General features: G+C 39.3%; 1 protein-coding gene across 1 annotated transcript in view; it reads left to right on the forward strand.

Moving 5' to 3' along the window:
- The first annotated feature begins 3593 nt into the window (after positions 1-3593).
- Positions 3594-18920, forward strand: part of CSRP2 (cysteine and glycine rich protein 2) — a 60840-nt gene continuing 45513 nt past the window's right edge. Inside the window, exon 1 of the mRNA XM_037739285.1 lies at positions 3594-3669. The gene's annotated coding sequence lies outside the window, so the exon portion shown is untranslated. The remainder of the gene's footprint in view (positions 3670-18920) is intronic.

The following is an 18920-nucleotide window of genomic DNA, read 5'->3' on the forward strand; positions in this document are numbered from 1 at the left end:
ATCACAAGAACCAAAAGCAGGTAATTTTTATAAAAAAAAAAAAAAAAAAAAAAAAAAAAAAAAAAAAAAAAAAAAAAAAAAAAAAAAAAAAAAAAAAAAAAAAAAAGCAGCGCAAATATGTTATATTAGGAATTTCAAAAAGGGGTAGACTTTTTCTTTTAATCATATGCATTTGTTTTCTTATCTTTTTTGTTGTTGTTGTTGTTTTTGAGACAAAGTCTCACTCTGTTGCCCAGGCTGGAGTGCAGTGTGGCAAGCTCAGTTCACTGCAACCTCCACCCTCCGGGTTCAAGTGATTCTCCTGCCTCAGCCTCCCAAGTAGGTGGGTTACAGATGCCTACCACCACGTCCAGCCAATTTTTGTATTTTTAGTAGAGACGGGATTTCACCATGTTGGCCAGGATGGTCTCAATGTCTTGACCTTGTGTGATCCACCTGCCTCGGCGTCACAAAGTCCTGGGATTACAGGTGTGAGCCACTGCGCCCGGCCAATCATATGCATTAATTTTAACTCTTTTGGTCACAAAGGGCCAAAACCCCAGCATAAACTGGCTTAAATAAATATTAAATTTATTACAGAAGAGTGCAGAGATGGGTATGGCTTTAGGTGTAGACTAATCGAGAGTTTAAATTCAACCCTATTTCTCTCAGTCTTCCAAGTCTACTCTCCTTCATGTTAGCTCTATTATTATCAAACACACTATCCCCTTGAAAGGCAACACAGTTAAAGCCAATATCTTCATAACCACAATCTGGAGCAAAAAGGAAAGGACTGCCTTCGTAGGGTCTCGGTAGATGTACCATTGCATCTGGTTGGCTCTGATTGGCTCATGAACTAATCTCCAATCCAGTCACTGTGGCCCAGGGAATGTGATGTTCAGATTTGCTGAGTTTGAATCACTTCTCTGCTGGAGCATGGAATGGAGTTAACACCTTTGGTAGCACATTAACCAAAATCACAGTGCAGTTATAGAAGAATAGTGAATGGCTGCTCTAGGGCGCAAATAACAGATATACATCTCAATACGACTTCATTCAAATGTTTTATTTTAAACAGAGCTCCAACCCTATGAGCTCACCAAGATGAATTAATTCCCAAACATCCCCTCACCTAACTAAATTTGGTCTGTTGAATGAAATAATTCAATACTATCTACTTTACCTAAATTCAATAGGCCATTTGCCAGAAGGAACTATTTGGGTTTGGACAAATTTCGTCCCGATTTGTTCTTTTTAACAGCTATTTGCCAGCAGATTTAAGAATTTCCTAAAGTCAGTTCCTAAATCACTTTGCTATTTTCAGATAGGTCTTTAATAAACAGAATCTTTTGACTTAAAAACAGCACAGTACTCTGTATAAAGTGTGTTTTTTGTTCATTTGTTCAAGAAATACTCATTGAGAGTATGTTCCAGGCATTCCATTTATGGTTAGGGAACTAAAGCAAATGATAAAGACCCCAAATGCTGCCCTCATGGAGTTGACAGTAGTGAGCCTAAGAGTAGAATAAATTTTCAACTGTTCAAGTGCGTGAGTTACTAAATGCCCTTTTTAAAGCATTTCAGGCTGCAGATTTCACAGGTCATTAATCTGGCCAAACGAGGAGAACATTTTGTTCTTGTGGGAAAGTTCTCTGGTCACTGGGGAACATGTCACTAGCATTTAGACAGGGCTTTTGATGGAAGAATAAGTGGAAGTGGAATAATTTGTCAAGACTGTAGTCTAGACCCCATCCCCCTCTCAACTACAATTTGGTGGACTTTCAGGGATAGGCGGCTTGGAGGAAGAGAGTAGGGTTTAAAAGAAAGAAGAAAGGGCCAGAAACATAAAAAAGGAGTCAGGGAAGGGTGGGTGGAGGAAAAAATGAAGAAAAGAGGAGGTGATACAGGTTAAATTGTGCCCCCTGGGACATGAATAAATATTTGTCTATTGCTTGTTATTAGCATCTTTCCCAGACTCCAAATGAGTCTGGGAAAGATGCCTCTGTTGAATGAGTTAGTGAGTATTTCAAATGATCTTCAAAATTTTTGAACAAAAACACTATTGACTAAAGACCCAGAAAACTAATTTTATGCCATCCTGACTTAATTATGGCAAAGAATAATTGACTCCATATAAAATTTCATGTTATATTCATGTCATAACTCTCAAGTAAAACATTCAGTTTAGATTTCTCTTACATACTTGGCTAACAAGAAAATATTTGATTGCAAAACAAAGGAAAGAAAATCAAAATGCAAATTCAAGTGAGTGGAAACTGCATTTCAAACAAGGAGAATAATCATGTATACAGCATCATAAGCTGGTCTTCAAAGAATGTAGGCAGTGATTGACGAAAACTATTTCTACAGGAAACAAAAGTTCTCTTTGGAATAAAGACAATAGCATATGTAATTTACATTTGCGTCTGAATAAAAATAAATGTTTCAAAATGTATTGTTTAATCAAGAAATTAAAGACAGTCATACCAATGCCAAGAGTAAAATTTGAACGTCTTACCAAATAAAACATTTTGAAAGATCTGCTTGTAATTTTTCTAAAAGCTAAGAGAAGGAAATTAGAAAGTTAGTTAAGATTGTGATACCCAGTTTTGATGGCTTTCCAAATCCAAGATTATTGCATCTAGATTGTAAAGCAGACCATGCCAAGCTTTTGAAAAAAAAATGTGTTCATGTTACACAAAAGGCTTCAAAATCCTGCTGTATTTGGCCTCCTTCTCAACCTCATCTCCTTCAATTCCACCATCCACCACTGCCCTCCGGCCATGGCTGGCCTTCTCCCACTTCTAGAACACAGTCCGGCATGCTATACCTCAAAGCCTTGGCAGGTGTCCATGTCTTTGATTAGAACCTTCTCTCAGGCTACATTACATGGCTTCCACCAACCAAAGTCTTTGCTCAGCAAGGCCATTCCTGACACCCTATTTAACATCAAAAACTCCCTCCTCTGCTTTATTTCTCTCCAAACACTTACCATGTAAGCACCACAAAAGCAGGGATTTTTGTCTTTTGCCTCTACTTACTGTGCCTGGCAGAGTACATGCTCAATGAATATCCATTAAATGAGTTAATGAATAAATGCTGATATCTGAGAATGGGGCTACAGGCATGGTTAGTGGCCTAGTTAATCACTTCATGTGTAAAAGCAGTCCCATCCAAAAATCACATCTCCAAGCATTGTACTGACTGTTAGCACCTGGGTTGTGAAAGCAGAGCCTGCGACAAAGGCAGGCATGCAGGTAGTTTATTTGCAAACTGACCCCAGGCATCAAGAATGAGGTAGGAATGAAAGACCAAAAGCAGTGAAATAAACAAATGTTACTGAAAGGGACATGGGAGGAAGGCAGTACACAGGCCTAACTGTTAAAGGGGGCACAGTATTGGCAAAGCTAGAAGCGTTAGTAGGTGACATGGTTTGGATGTTTTGTCTCCTCCAAATCATGTGTTGAAATGTGACCGCCAGTGTTGGAGGTGGGCCTAGTGGGAGGTGCTTGGGTCATGGGGATGGATCACTCGTGAATGGCTTGGTGCTGTCCTCGTGGTAATGAGTTCTCACTCTATGAGTTCATGTGAGATCTGGTTGTTTAAAGAGCCTGGCACTTGCTTTGTCTCTTTCTTGCCCTGACTCTGGCCATGTCACACGCTGGCTCCCCTTCATCTTCCGCTATGATTGTAAGTTTCCTGGGGCCCTCACCAGAAGCAGATGCCATCTCATGCTTTCTGTGCAGCCTGCAGAACCGTGAGCTAAAATAAATTTCTTTTCCTTACAAATTACTCAGCCTCAGGTACTCCTTTAATAGCACCGCAAATGAACTAACAGTAGATAAGCAAGGGTGGGTGGTATGCAAGAGTGAGGACCGTAAGCCTTGTTGGGGCAAGTCTGGAGAAGAGAATGGGTGAGGTTGCTACTGGACAGTATCATAAAGCTAGGCAGAACAAAGAAGACTGACAAGTTCTAACTGCCTTGAAGTAATCTCTGATTTCAGGGTGGAGTAATTGCTCAGAAAGGCATAATGATCAGAACTGGCTTTATGGGCTTGTAATCTGCATTTGCACAGGGACCCTGCCCTTGGTTTAATGTTCTGCACTGGAATCTTAAAAGTCTTACTATCTTTTTATTTATTTATTTATTTAAGATGGAGTTTTGCACTTGTTGCACAGGCTGGAGCGCGGTGGTGCGATCTCGGCTCACTGCAACCTCCACCTCCTGGGTTCAAGTGATTCTCCTGCCTCAGCCTCCCATATAGCTGGGACAACAAGCACTCGCCACTACACCAGGCTCATTTTTGCATTTTTAGTAGAGACAGGGTTTCGTCATGTTGGCCAGGCTTGTCTGGGACTCCTGACCTAAGGTGATCCACCTGCCTTGGCCTCCCAAAGTCCTGGGATTACAGGCATGAGTCACTGTGCATGGCCCACTATATTATCTTTGAACTTGTGTTTTGTAGTGAAGGCCGAGGGGACTATGGTACATGTACACAGCTGGAGGCTAGATGCTGGACCACTCTGCATGCAACCCGTTGTGGTCCAGAAGCCCATGCACAAAGGGCTCACCGCCACCAGCCAAGTGGGCAGGAGGCACGCACAGCAGTCCCTGTGGGAAGTCCAGGGTGCCCCAGGGCCCGTGGGAACAACCAAGCTGGGACCTGGCCCAAGATTGAACGTAGCAACAGTGACAGCAGCAGCAGAAGTAGTGGAACAGGAAAAATGGTAGCAGACAGAGAAGAGAGAAGGGACTCTGTATAAACGCAGCACCAGGACCTGCAGAGGAAGGCCGTCTTGCCCTTGTGTCCTCAGAGCCTGTCCTTGGCACATCTGCACAAATGTTAACACTCCCTCTGCCTAGAGCACTGGGACTATAATTGCTGGCATTCAGGCAGTAAATTCCATCAGTAAATTATTACAAAATAAAAGTCTGTACACATGGACATGGAAGTGAAGCATATGAGGGAATTATTAGTATTCTTGAAAGAGTTTAGTATCTCTGCTTTTGAAAACTGCTGCAAGATTGCAAAATAAATGTCTACAGGCTTCAAAAGGGAAATTACACTTAAAAATTGTCACATCCAATGAAAGAGACTTCTATTTTCATACAAAGCTTTGGCTGAAATAATTATTAACATGGAAATCAGTTTTTAAGTTAATTTTGTTCTTCCAATTAAAGATACAGCAATAGAATTCATAAAAGGGCATTTTCAATTATATACATAACATAAGCCTCTATCAGTTTCTTGTATTGGTCTCTGTAAGTTACAGAAAATACCAGGAAAAAAAGTTAAATGGCATTGTATACGTTTACATTCAAAATTAAATTCAAACATACAAAATTGATTTGTATAGAGTTAAATTGTTTTTAGAAAAATTGTTCCCCAAGAATTATCAGCCCCAGATATACTAAAATATATGTATCACAGTAATTTATCAGAAATGTATTCCCATGTAATCACAGTCAAAAAATAGTCTTAATAACTCCATAACAGTAGCATCAATAGAATCTTATCAAAATTATAAATTATCAAAAATTGTCATCTTACATTTGCCAAGAGTGACCAGAATTGTTCTTAATTAGATTGATGGAAAAGTACAAATTTTGATGATCTAATAAGTGAATTTGCAGAAAAGTGGGCCAGAAAAATCTTATAATCCATTAAGATTTTATAATAATAAAGTATTATTAATTTTATTATATAAAATTATGACACCAAAAATATTCTTTTTTGATAAGTTTATGTTGTCATTCATGTGTCACTATTACTCCTTTAATGTTTTATAAATAGTAAAATATGTTTAAGGAAGAAAGCTTTATAGTTTAGTACCTTTAATGGCACTTTTCTTCTTTTTTGAACTAAGGGCCCCGTATTTTTTATACACTGAGCCCCACAAATTATACATCTGTCCCTGATAATAGTCATTTGAAATGTCGTGACATGGTTTAAATGTGTCATGTGTTGGACACTTAATCCCTGGTGCAAGTGTTGAGAGATGAGATTTTTAAGAATGTTTAGGTGATGAGGATAGAGCTATGAAAGCAGACATTAATGACATTAATTAATTAATGTCACTATCAAAGGAGTGGATTTGTTATAGAGAGAGTGGGTTTGTTATAAAAACAAGTTTGGCCCCTGTTGCTCATTCTTTAGCACATGCTCTTTTGCTCATCCCCCTTCCATCATGGGATTACCCAGAAAGAAGGTTCTCACCAGATGCTGACCCTTGGATGTCCCAACTTCCAAAACCATGAGCCAGATAATTTGTTTTTCTTTATAATGACTCAGCCTTAGCTGGGCTCACACTTGTAATCCCAGCATTTTGGGAGGCTGAGGCAGGAGGACCTCTTAAGGTCAGGAGTCCAAGACCAGCCTAATTAACATAGCAAGACCCTGTCTTTATAAAAAAAAGAAATTAACAATTAAAAGTAAATAACTAACCCAGTCTCTGGTATTCTGTTGTAGTAGCACAAAATGGACTAAGGCACTACACCATTTGAATCTGGACATCAGCTTGAAGCAAAGAACATTCTTTCAACAGGGAGAAAATTAAAAGTGTGAGAGGTAACAAGGAACCAGCACCTGGCAATGAATGGCCCTTTCTGACGGTCTTTCCTGCAGGAGAGGAATGACTAATTAATAAGAAAGAGGGTGGGGAAAACCATCTTTTTAATACAGATCTTACAAAGCCAAAATCAAGAAACCTTGAGGAAAAAATAAAATAGGTAGCTGAATTGCACATGGAAAAATGTGTCTGCCCCTATCCATACATACCTTGTTAGAGTTGCAAAACTAGGGTTGAATACATGAAGAATTTTTAAAATCAGACTAAATAGCATACTAGAGAGTGAAAGAAAATAAAGACCAAGTGAAGGAATATGTATTACAGATAATGAGGACTCCAGCTAGTGAGCAGCCAATGTTTTAAATCAAAAGGAGCTTATAAGCGTAGGATGAGTAAGTCTAGAGACTGAATGCACAACATGAGTACTATAGTCAGTAATATTGTGTCATGCTCAGGATAATTGCAAAGAGAGTAGTTTTAGGTTCTCTTACCCCCAACACAAAAAAGCAACCATGTGAAGTGATGGGTATGTTCATTTTCTTGACTACAGTTACCATTTCACTGTAAGTATATCAAAACATCATGTTGTATACCTTAAATATATGTATGAACAAAAGAAGCATATAAGAGCTAAGACTGAGGGAGATAGGAGCTGGGAAGTGTGGCTTGGCACAGAAGGAAAGGATACAAACTGTTATTTTTCTCAGATAGTGAAACATTAGCTGATTGGCCACAGTCATTGCATGTAGAAAGCCTGGTCAAAAGGCAAACTAGGAGTTAGGTTCTTGTTCCACTGCTAGTGTCACTATGACACTAGGCAGATTTAGTCTTGCTTTTCCTAATCTGAAAACTGAAGGAATTTACATTATCTTCCTACTCACGGGGTTTGGTAGAGATAACATATGTGAAAATTCTCTGAAAATCTAAGTCGTAGTCACAGCCTTAAATTACACATTCCAGCACTTAGAAGAGCTGTTTTATGTCAAAAAAAAAAAAAAAAAAGAATGGCTTTCCTGTGATTTAAGAAAGACTGTAATTTCAGTGGAGTGTTCATCAGTAGCAAGCTCTATCTCCTTAAATATTCTTTAAAAACCATCTATCAAATGATGAATAGCCAAGACACCAATAATTACTGAGTTGTCCTCAAATCTCTCCTAAACTGATCATAATTATGATAAACAGCTAACAACACAGAAAGAGCTGACCAGTGGAAAACTGCAGTAGTGAGCAGAATCTGGATTACAGTCCAAAATAAATACCAAACCCTTTAAAAATATCTGCATGATTTCATAAACACTAAAACACAAACACATAAAACTCTTGAAGTTATTTGAACAAATGATGATAAACATGATAAAAATATCCCGAATTTTAAAACCAGACATGAGCTTTCTCCAAGTTCTCTCCAACCCTTCAGCAAAGTGTCCTTCTAGAAAGTCTATAGAATTGATATGGAACTGTAGAAATAATCTACCCAATTCTGTGCTACGGTTATGTAACCTTGTATACAGTTGCGTATCTTCAGAAAACCAGTTTAATCATTTGTAAATGGCATAACAATTTCCCTGCCTATTGCATGAGGCTTTCAAGTAATTAAACCAGCAAATGTCTTGAAAACTATGAGAATCTCTGAACAGTGAGACATTTCTACCAGTGTTCACTATGTTCCTAGGCTTTTCAGCTTGATGTGGAAAGAGTCAGGGACACTAAAAAGGAAAGAATTTGAAGAATTCTTTATCTAAGGCCATAGTCAATAAAAAGAGGACAGAATCCCTTTAGTGGGCTTTGCTTGAAACAAAGCAAAAATGAAACAAAAGTAACGTGTTGGTGATTTCTGAAGCAACTAACTTCTGTTCTGTAGAAATCTAGGTTTGTCTAGCCAAACATTAAGAAGTATTACTTTGCACAAACAAAGCAGATTTATGGCAAATATGTCTGCATTTACTTGTTCAAATAAAATGTTGCTTCCCAGCATTTTGGGAAGCTGAGGTGGGCAGATCACAAGCTTAGGAGTTTGAGACCAGCCTGGCCAATATGGTAAAACCCTGTCTCTACTAAAAATACAAAAATTAGCTGGGTGTGGTGGCAAGGGCCTGCAGTCCCAGCTACTCAGACGCTGAGGCAGGAGAATCGCCTGAACCCGGGAGGCGGAGGTTGCAGCGAGTCAAGACAGCACCACTGAACTCCAGCCTGGGTGGCAGAGCAAGACTCCGTCTCAAACAAACAAACAAACAAAAAACAAAACAAAAAAACAAATTTGCTTTCCTCAAAATAACCACATCTGCAAAATTAACACATTTATTCCAACTACTACGCTTGCCTCTCTCACACCCCCAGTTCAAAATATTTTTAGATTTGAGTCACACTTCATTTGTAAACCAAAACAATGTTATCCAGAAATGGTCCCCAAACATATTTGGTTTCTGACAAAATTTAAATTCATCTTTAAAAATATTTTGCTAGGATTGGAAATTCTTCAAAAGAAACTATCATAGAGTGCTTAATCACAGGCTATCACAAAAGAACATTTTTGAGTTGTTTTAGCAATAGCATCTTCAATGTAGTACTGGTATAACTTCCCAAAGGAACTTCCTCCAAGAGACTATCTGAGCAAGTTCTAATTTTGTTTTATTGGGGTTTTTTTTTTTTTTTTGAGACGGAGTTTCACTCTTGTTACCCAGGCTGGAGTGCAATGGCGCGATCTCGGCTCACCGCAACCTCCACCTCCCGGGTTCAGGCAATTCTCCTGCCTCAACCTCCTGAGTAGCTGGGATTACAGGCACGTGCCACCATGCCCAGCTAATTTTTTGTATTTTTAGTAGAGACGGGGTTTCACCATGTTGACCAGGTTGGTCTCGATCTCCTGACCTCGTGATCCCACCCGCCTCGGCCTCCCAAAGTGCTGGGATTACAGGCTTGAGCCACCGCCCGGCCCGGGCTTTTTTTTTTTGAAACAGTCTCACTCTCACTTAGGCTAGAATGCAGTGACTTGATTGATCTCTGTTCACTGCGACCTCCACCTCCCGGTTCAAGTGATCCTTGTGCCTCAGCCTCATGAGTAGCTGGAATTACAGGTGCACTGCCACATGGGACTAATTTTTGTATTTTTAGTAGAGACGGGGTTTCACCATGCTGGCCAGGCTGGTCTTGAGCTCCTTACTTCAAATGATCTGCCTACCTTGGCTTCACAAATAACTGGGATTACAGGCGTGAGCCACTGCCCGTGGCCCCGATTTTGTTCTGTTATTGACTGGCCATGTTACATTGCCTCATGCATTTGTGTTTATATGCTCAGGTGTGCATATCTATGCCTGTGTGTATGTACATGTCAATCTCGGCATGTTGCTGCTTTGCCTGCAGTAGCTGATGAAAATGTTACTATCTCTGCTCAACGCTTTATCAGAGTAAAAAGGATAAGTGAGGTATCCCAGGAAACCGGGAAATATTTGGAGGAAGGAATGCATATCCTAGTGTAGAAATTATTTTTTATTTCACCATCCCACTTTTGGTTTCATCATACCATTGATTCCTTATCTCATATTATGTCATTTATTTGTTCTCTTTTTCCCTAGTAGGCTCTAAGCTCTAAATGTGTAGGGCTTGTGGGTCCTGCTCAACTCCATAGCCCAAGGCCTAGAACATAATAAATGCTTGATAAATCTATTTGGAAGGAAAGAAAGGAGGGAGGGAGAGAAGAGAAAAAACAGGGAGGGAGGAAGAAATGAAGGGGAAAAGGAAAATTTCCCATGTCTGGGCTGAGATTTAATTCCTTTCTCTTTGAAAGAAGTCAGCTGGTGGTTCAGTCTACACTAAATTAAAAACAGGTGAGGGAGCCAAGGATCATTTAGATGCTCTTTCCCACCCAACCCCTCAAACTGTTTTCACTCACAACACTTCTGACACCAAATATGTGAGGGATTTTTCCCATACCAGTAAATTCTCCAACTCTCCAGACATCAACTGGGTGTCCTAGGATACAATTAAATTCTGACACTAGCTACCCAGCGTTAGCTCAGACCCCACAGGTTAAGGTTCAGTCCCACAAGACTGCCCTCATTTCAGACACCAGTCAAAAGTCCCAGGTTGCCACTTACACTTCTGACAGGCTATAAAATCAGGGGTTCCCATAATGCCCTCTTCACATTCAATAACATGCTAGAATGACTCACAGAACTCAGGAAAGTGTTTTACTTGCTATATAACTGGTTTATGATAGAGTATAGTTCGGGAACAGTCCAGTGGATGAGATGCATAGGTTCAGGTATAGGGAAGGGATGAGGACCTTCCAAGCCCTCTCCAGGATCCCAGCACCTCGATGTGTTCACCAACCCAGAAGCTCTGTAAACCCTGCAGTTTTTTACGGAATTTTCATTACGTAGGCATAATTGATTAAATCATTGGCCATTGATGATTAAACTCAATATCCAGTCCCTCTCCCCTCCCCAAGATCATGCCTTGGTCATTTTGGCAACCAGTCCCCTTCTTGAAGCTATTTAGGGGTCCCCAGCCACCAACCAATTCACTAACATAACAAAAGTCACTTTTAAAATTGCAGAGCTTCCAAGAGTTTCAGGACTGTGTGCCAGCAACTGGGAACAAATGCCAAATATCTATTTCTCATTGTGCCCCACCTCTTCATCCATGCCCAAAAATCTCTGCCAATTACCGCCCCCACCCACATCTTCATTTTTTGATAAACTTTCCTTAATCTTAAAGAACTATGCAAATACAACTTCAAGCCAAAGATTCCAGCCACAGTTACCTCTTCTGCATAGAAATTATGGAGCTATATAAGAAACCCAAAGTGCTGAATGTTTTATTTTTGACAGGTGCTATGGTATCAGATGAAGCTGCTATGGTCTCACTGTCTTTCTATTTATCTATCCTTTTCTTTCTCTCTCCTTCCCTCCCCCACCAAGGATCACATCCCCCTCCATGAAGTCAGGGTTTATCCACCAGGACAATTTAGCCTGGTCCTCATATTCACCAAAGTCTGAAAGGTAGACTTTAGACATTGTGTGCAGGTGAACTTACACTTACCATTGCCTTGAAGGCTGGGAGTCGTGTTAAAAGAGTTAGCTTGCTAAATGTAAACATTTCAAATAAACATGATCCTGTTTGGGCATTTCTTCATTTTTAAAGACATTGGAAGACTTAAATGGAACTAGCTTGGGCATTCTCAGCCTCTGAGGGGCTCTGAATATGATGAAGAACTCTGGCTTCTAATGATTTGGCCTTGAATATGTTTCTATCCCTTGGAAACCCAGTTTAATTATTTCTAAAATGAGGTAATAATTCCCATCCTGCCCATCATATAGTGCTGTTAGAAGGACAAAATGTGAAAATGCCTTGAAAAACTGGAGGAGCTTTACAATGAAGTGAAGGTCAAGACCTGAGGGTTAGGGTCCAGCACCTCCCACTGCCCAGGTGTGTGACCTTGCCAAAGCACTAACCCACACTGTAAACACAAGGGCTCACCCTGCTATGTTTTTAATCCCTGCCAGCTATCAAATTTTATGTTAGAAGATGAGGGATTATTATCATCACTTCCTTTCACTTTGGTTACATAAGGAGCTAAAATAAACTGGCCTTTTTGCGTATTACTTTTATTTTGTGGAATAAAGAGTTTACCGTTAGCAAACCTCAGGAAACTGACCAGAGGGTGGAGCTGAAAGGAAAGTAGCAATAAGTTTATTGAGAAATCACATTTTGCAAGTCAGTGGCTAAGAAAAAAAAAATTATGCTTCTAGCTACAGGGGCTTGCAGGTAACACATCTTAACACTCTTTAGAACATCAGAAGTAATGAACTACAGCCAATGTCTACTTTTACATGTAATTCTAGTAATCTAGTGCTAAGGAAACAAAAACTGAAGGGCAGTAGGGGAAAAATATCAGAGAAACGGTGAATTTGTTCTACACATGTTTTGCCAATAATGAGACAACAAAGCAAAAAGGAATGTCTTGAGTTTAATGATGACTAGAATAAAGCAAGAGATAAAAGTATTCATAAAAATGGAATCTTGAATTCCATCATTCATATTAAAAGCTCTTTTAAGTAAATAACTCCACCAGTTTCCCACCCACAGGTATGAACTCAGTTTTCCTGGGCTCTGATCCCTCTGCTCACTCTTAAATCCTGTCCCTCAACAACTGTTCTATCTCAAAAGCCACGCTCTTCACAATTCCATGACAGCTTTTATAGCCATGGCTTAATCGTAGTTCCCTACTTCTTTACTGATGGATGCTGTTAATAGAGAATAAATGTTAGCTATGCAGAACAAACAAAATATCACCCCAGGCAATCATGCTAATTAATGCAGAATTGTTGTCTTTTGATAGTATCTCTAGTCATAAGATTAAACAATGATGCTTCAGAAAAATATAGTTTTATCATGCTGTAATATAAACAAAGCACAATAAATAATCACATTAAATAATCTTAATTTATTGCTGATGTCAAGGAGCCAATGATCTTTTCTTTTAAATTAAAAACAAAATCAGAGAAAGAACCAGAGGTCCAGAGGCATGTGTCTATAGTCCCAGCTTCTTGTAAAGCTGAGATGAGAAGATTCTTTGAGCCCAGGAGTTCTAGTCCAGCTTGGGTGACATACTGAGACCCTATCTCAAAAAAAGAAAATCAGGATTGCACCATCTGCTATCATTCTAATTAAGGCTAGATTCTAAGGGGATTCACGAGGAGCTTACCCCTTTAGATCTACTATTGTCTGTGCTTAAAATATTGCATATGGGAGGCCAGCAGATTGACTTCCAAGCACAGGCACATTTTGTTTGAATAACACAGTGGTTTAAGATTTTTTTGAGCAGACATTAAAAAAATATATAGACACTTAACTGGCCTTTCATTAAAAATTGGAAAATCTAGCAACAATGGACATTGTTTATTCTATCTTCCCTCTTTCTCCATCTTCCTTCTCTATGTTTTCCTGCTCTCATTCTTTCCTTGAACACCAATGCATTTCATTTATTTAGACTTCCTGACTGGCCCCGTTGGGATATGAGTTTTCTACCCCTTCTGAAGGAACTCATATCACAAGACTAGTAGCGTCTTTGTTTGGATTTCCTTTATTTACAGTACAGTTTAAAAGGTCTTCCTGCTTCTGAGTTTTTGTCTTAATGTCAATATAATGTGACCAACTTAATAGTAATAGACTAGAATGTTAGAAATGCTTTAAACATGTACTAGTGAAATAAATAGAAAAAGTGCTTCCAGTCAGATAAAATCCACAGAAGAAAAACATAGAGAAAGTACAGAGAATGAAAGCATTGTAAGGGTTGCAAATAGAAACACACACACACACACACACACACACACACATATATATATATATATATATATATATATATACAAATTAAGAAAAAAGGAATACCACCAGCAGGCTCAGACATCCAAAACCCATCAAAAATGAATCTATAGTTTAACAGAATCTGAATTTCATTAAGCTTCTAATCTCAAAAAAACAACTTTCTGGTGACTCCTCAAAATAGGGTGGTTAAAAATATATATCATCTCATGTAATTGAACAGGACATACTATCAGCCAGTTAAATGCTGGGAAGAAAATAACTGAAAATGCAATCCCTGGTTGTAAATCAAGAGCTCTCAAACTTGGATTCTTTAAAAAAAAAAACACTGAGGTCTAAATCCACTTCAAAGATTTGCATTTAATTGGTGTGGAGTGTAGCCTGGACATCGGGACTCTTTAAAGTTCTTCAGGTGCTTCTAAAATGCCACATAATTTGAGAAGCATTGCTGTAGGCATTGCTTTGGTTATCACTAAATACTAGGGCTCCTGCCTCTTAAAAAGCAATCACATTTCCTGAGATTAAAGAAACCATCTACGTATTCCCAAAGTTCCAAAAAGTGTATCATGTCATTAAACTACAGATTTGAGAGAATAGGAGGTCAGAAAGCCAATATTTTTACCCCAAAGGAAAATGCTGCCTAAATCCACCCAAAGAAATTCTACAATCCTACTTGAACAAGTTAATTCCTAGACTAGACCTTGATATCCTCATGTGTAAAATAGAGACAATAATTCCTACTTTATACGGTTGTTCTACTAATCAAATGAGGTAATGCCTATGGAGGGATACTTAGTTCTTTTAATCACAAGTCTTTTTTTATAAATCTGATATTCAGTGATTACAGTTTTTCCTTAAAGCTATAGCTAATAATTTTAGCTAATATTAACCTCTCTCCTCCTTTATATTACAGTGCTCCAATTTCTTTTCTTTTCTTTTTTTTTTTAGACAGGGTCTTGCTCTGTCATCCAGGCTAGAAGTGCAGTGCCTGGATCTCAACTCAACCTTCACCCCCTGGACTCAAAGTACTGAGATTACAGTGTGAGTCACCGTGCTGGCCTACAGAGCTCAAATTTCAAATGCTTTATTTTGTATTGTCCTATAATTGTTCAATGACTTGTGGTCTGACTAGATAGACTAGAATTATTTGGAAAGAAGGGAGATTAAAAGGCCACTTATCAGCAATGAGAAAAGCCGCTTGCTTCTCATACAGTTTACTACAACATATTAGGTTGGTGCAAAAGTAATTGTGGTTTTTGCTATTAAAAGTAATATCTAGATTAAAAGACTTGATCCTACAATTATGAGAAGAGAAATTAGCAATGAATTCGAAAGTACACACAGAAAAGCCAATGGATCAGCAGTTGGAAGGGGACTGTGGAGTCATATTTTCATTTTTAAAGGTAGAATAAGTCATATTTTGTGTATTAGTTTTGCTGGCAGCTATAACAAGTTATCAGAAATTTGGTGGCTTAAACACGCCGGTTTATTATCTTATAGTTCTGTACATTAGAAGTCTGACATGGATCCCACTGGGCTGAGATCAATGTGCCACCAGGGTGCATCCCTTTCTGAGGACTCAAGAGGATAATCTGTTTGTCTTTTCCAGCTTCTAGAGTTCCTTCCCTTAACTCTTGGCTTCTCCCCTGTGTCTTCAGATCTAGCAATGCCAAGCAGCGTCCTCATGCTACCAACTCTCTGAGTCCCTTTCCTGTTGTCACAAAAGAAGTCAGAGGGACTCCTTTTGTGTCTCTCTCTTCTACTTTCATTTTTATTTATTTGTATTTTTGAGTTAGGGTCTCGCTCTGTCACCCAGGCTGAGTGCAGTACTGTGATTGTAGCTCACAGCAGCCTTGTCCTCTTGGGCTTGAGGGATCCTCCCACCTCAGCCTCTCAAGTAGCTAGGACCACAGGTGCACCACACCATGCCTGGTTAATTTTTTTTTTAACGTTTGTAGATCCTCGGGGGAAGAGGTGGTGGGGACAAGAGCGGGAGATGGGGGAGAGCTCTTTATGTTGCTCATGCTGATCTAGAACTCCTGATCTCAAGTTAACCACCCCCACAACACCTCAGCCTCCCAGAGCACTGGGATTACAGGTATAAGCCACGGCACCTGGCCCCTCTTCCACTTCTAAGGACCCTTGTGATTACAATGCACCCATTTATGTCAGAGACATCCTAACCAGAGTGATTCTATTTTGAATAAAAGCCAGATAGAGCAAGACCTGCTGGGTTACATTTCCAGGAAGTTAGGCCCTGTCGATCACAAGATGTTTATGGTTGAGGAAACGAGTTCATGGAAAAAGGCATCCTTAGTTTAAAAACAGGTTTCCCACTAAAGATAATAGGATCCTCACAAATTCTTGCTAAAAGTAATAATTACACAAGAGAATAACAATACTAATAGTCCATCATAAACTGAACACAAAGACCATTATTCTTTGCCTGAATATCCCATATAAGTAAGTCTTATGTTTGAGGTAGGGGCATTCCTCCTCTTGCTTTCTCAGCAAGCCCTACTCTGTAATAGAGATGTTTCTAATAAACTGTTTTAACTTTACTATATTCCAAGACTCACCCTGAATTCTTTTCTCTGTGAGATTCAAGAACTCACTCTTGTGGTCTGGGATGAGATCCCCTTTCTGATAACATGTAGGTAATCCAGGCTTGTCTCCCTACTTTAGCTGACTGGCAAAGTTATTCCATCTTAATTCTCTTTTGCCATGTGACACATTTACATAATAACAACAATGGGCCGGGCGCGGTGGCTCAAGCCTGTAATCCCAGCACTTTGGGAGGCCGAGGCGGGTGGATCACGAGGTCAAGAGATCGAGACCATCCCGGTCAACATGGTGAAACCCCGTCTCTACTAAAACTACAAAAAATTAGCTGGGCATGGTGGCGCGTGCCTGTAGTCCCAGCTACTCAGGAGGCTGAGGCAGGAGAATTGCCTGAACCCAGGAGGCGGAGGTTGCGGTGAGCCGAGATCGCGCCATTGCACTCCAGCCTGGGTAACAAGAGCGAAACTCCGTCTCAAAAAAAAAAAAAAAAAAAAAAAAAAACAATGGAAAGAGAAGCCAAACTTGACTGTCAATTACATATCAGTGATCATCTAATCTCTCAGTTCAGTGACAACTAACTGTTATCCCAATTCCGGATATTCTTTTGGAAGCTTTGAGAAGCTAATAGAATCAATCGTTTATAAAGAAGTAACATCTAATACAAGACAAATTAAGATAACAGTAACTCACCAAATCATGCACTCACAAGGCAACAAACCACACCTCTTCTCTTCTCTACCTGATTCATGGCAGACATTGCGAATCCACCAGGTATAACTGTAACCTCAGAATCTTACACAGAGCATGCTAAGAATTATCAGTGAGCACAATCAATCAAATTGGCATGTGAACTGTAATCTATATCCCATTCTAACTTTGAACAATTGTGGGAGCAAGAGACTTTCTCTGAGGGACATTTTTTGGAATCAGGTGATGATGTGATTTTTTTTAATTGGCAGACCAAAGGAATCCCAGACGAGCTAAATAAAGGTATTATAATAAGAAAATAAAATAAGTGAAATACTTCAACCATTCACAGAAATCTGTGTTTCAATGATCCCCTATAGAGAAGTCATTGGGTGGCCAAGAAAATCTTCCTTTATTTCTAGCCCTGCCCACATAACACAAAGCCTTCTCTTGAGAACTATTATTATGCACCTTTCTTTTTCCTAAAAGGATATTTTGTTCAGAAATAGATTTGGATAGATGTGTCTGTGTAGGCATTTTAAAGTTTTCATTACTCTAAAATAAAACTCTATGGCCTTTTACAAGTATTCATATACTATAAGTAATCTATGATCATGGTAGAGAAATTAGAAAAAAAAACAAGAAGATAGAAAAAAGAAAAAAAACCTCACATCTAATTCTATCTGCCAGAAATACATTTTGGTGCTTAATCTGACAAATGTGTTTACATTCATTTATTCATTTAACATATTTTATTGAGCTCTGTGCCAGGCACTATCCCAGGCCTTGAGAGTACAACATGAATAAAACAGAAAAAAAATCTATGCCCTCGATGAGCTCAATTACATACAAAAAAGAAAATTTTAAAAACCACAAATTATACCATATTTTGCATATATGTAGTTTGTAACTGGCTTTTTCTATATCCTAGGTTTTTGAAGTATCCCCCTAATTTTGTCAGGCTTTTGTGGTTTTCCCAGTAATCTTGACTGAACTGAGAGATGAGTACTGACTGCTACATAATTAACAGTCCAGTCTGAATTTTCTTTCCATAGTTTGTTGCTATGTGATCAGAAGATAATCTTCTCTCAAAAAAATAGTACTGTCTCTGAATTTCTTTAGGCCACAAAGCCTACTCAGGGAATTAAATAGAACTTCATTCTATCTTACCCCAGTGTTAAAAGAAAAACTTCAGGTGAATTAAATTTAAAGGAGTTTAAGTAATGAATGACTTGAGAATCGGGCAGCTCCCAGAATCACAGCAGATTCATAGAGACTCCAGGGGTGCCTCGTGGTCAGAACAAATTTCTAGACAAAAGAAGTAATGTATAGAAATTGGAAGTGAAGTACAGAAGCAGCTGGATTGGTTACAGCACATGAGCAGCTTGAAGTACGCATATGAGTGCTCAGCAGCATGTGAGTGCTTGAAGTGTGCTGCTGGAATTGGCCAAGACTCAGCTATTGTTACAGATGCATACTTCTAAGCTAGATTTTCAACCTTGTTAGGCTGCCATTCATCCACAAGGACTCAAATATAGAAGTAAGGAGTCCCGGCCGGGCACGGTGGCTCACACCTGTAATCCCAGCACTTTGGGAGGCTGAGGCGGGTGGATCAAATGAGGTTAGGGGTTCAAGACCACCCTGACCAACATGGTGAAACCCCATCTCTACTAAAAATACAAAAATTAGCTGGATATGGTGGTGTGTGCCTGTAATCCCAGCCAGCTACTCCGGAGGCTGAGGCAGGAGAATCGCTTGAACCTGGCAGTGAGCCAAGATCACACCACTGTATTCTAGCC

Source organism: Cebus imitator, unplaced genomic scaffold (assembly GCF_001604975.1).
Source record: "Cebus imitator isolate Cc_AM_T3 unplaced genomic scaffold, Cebus_imitator-1.0 Scaffold67, whole genome shotgun sequence".
NCBI classification, from domain to species: Eukaryota; Metazoa; Chordata; class Mammalia; order Primates; family Cebidae; genus Cebus; species Cebus imitator.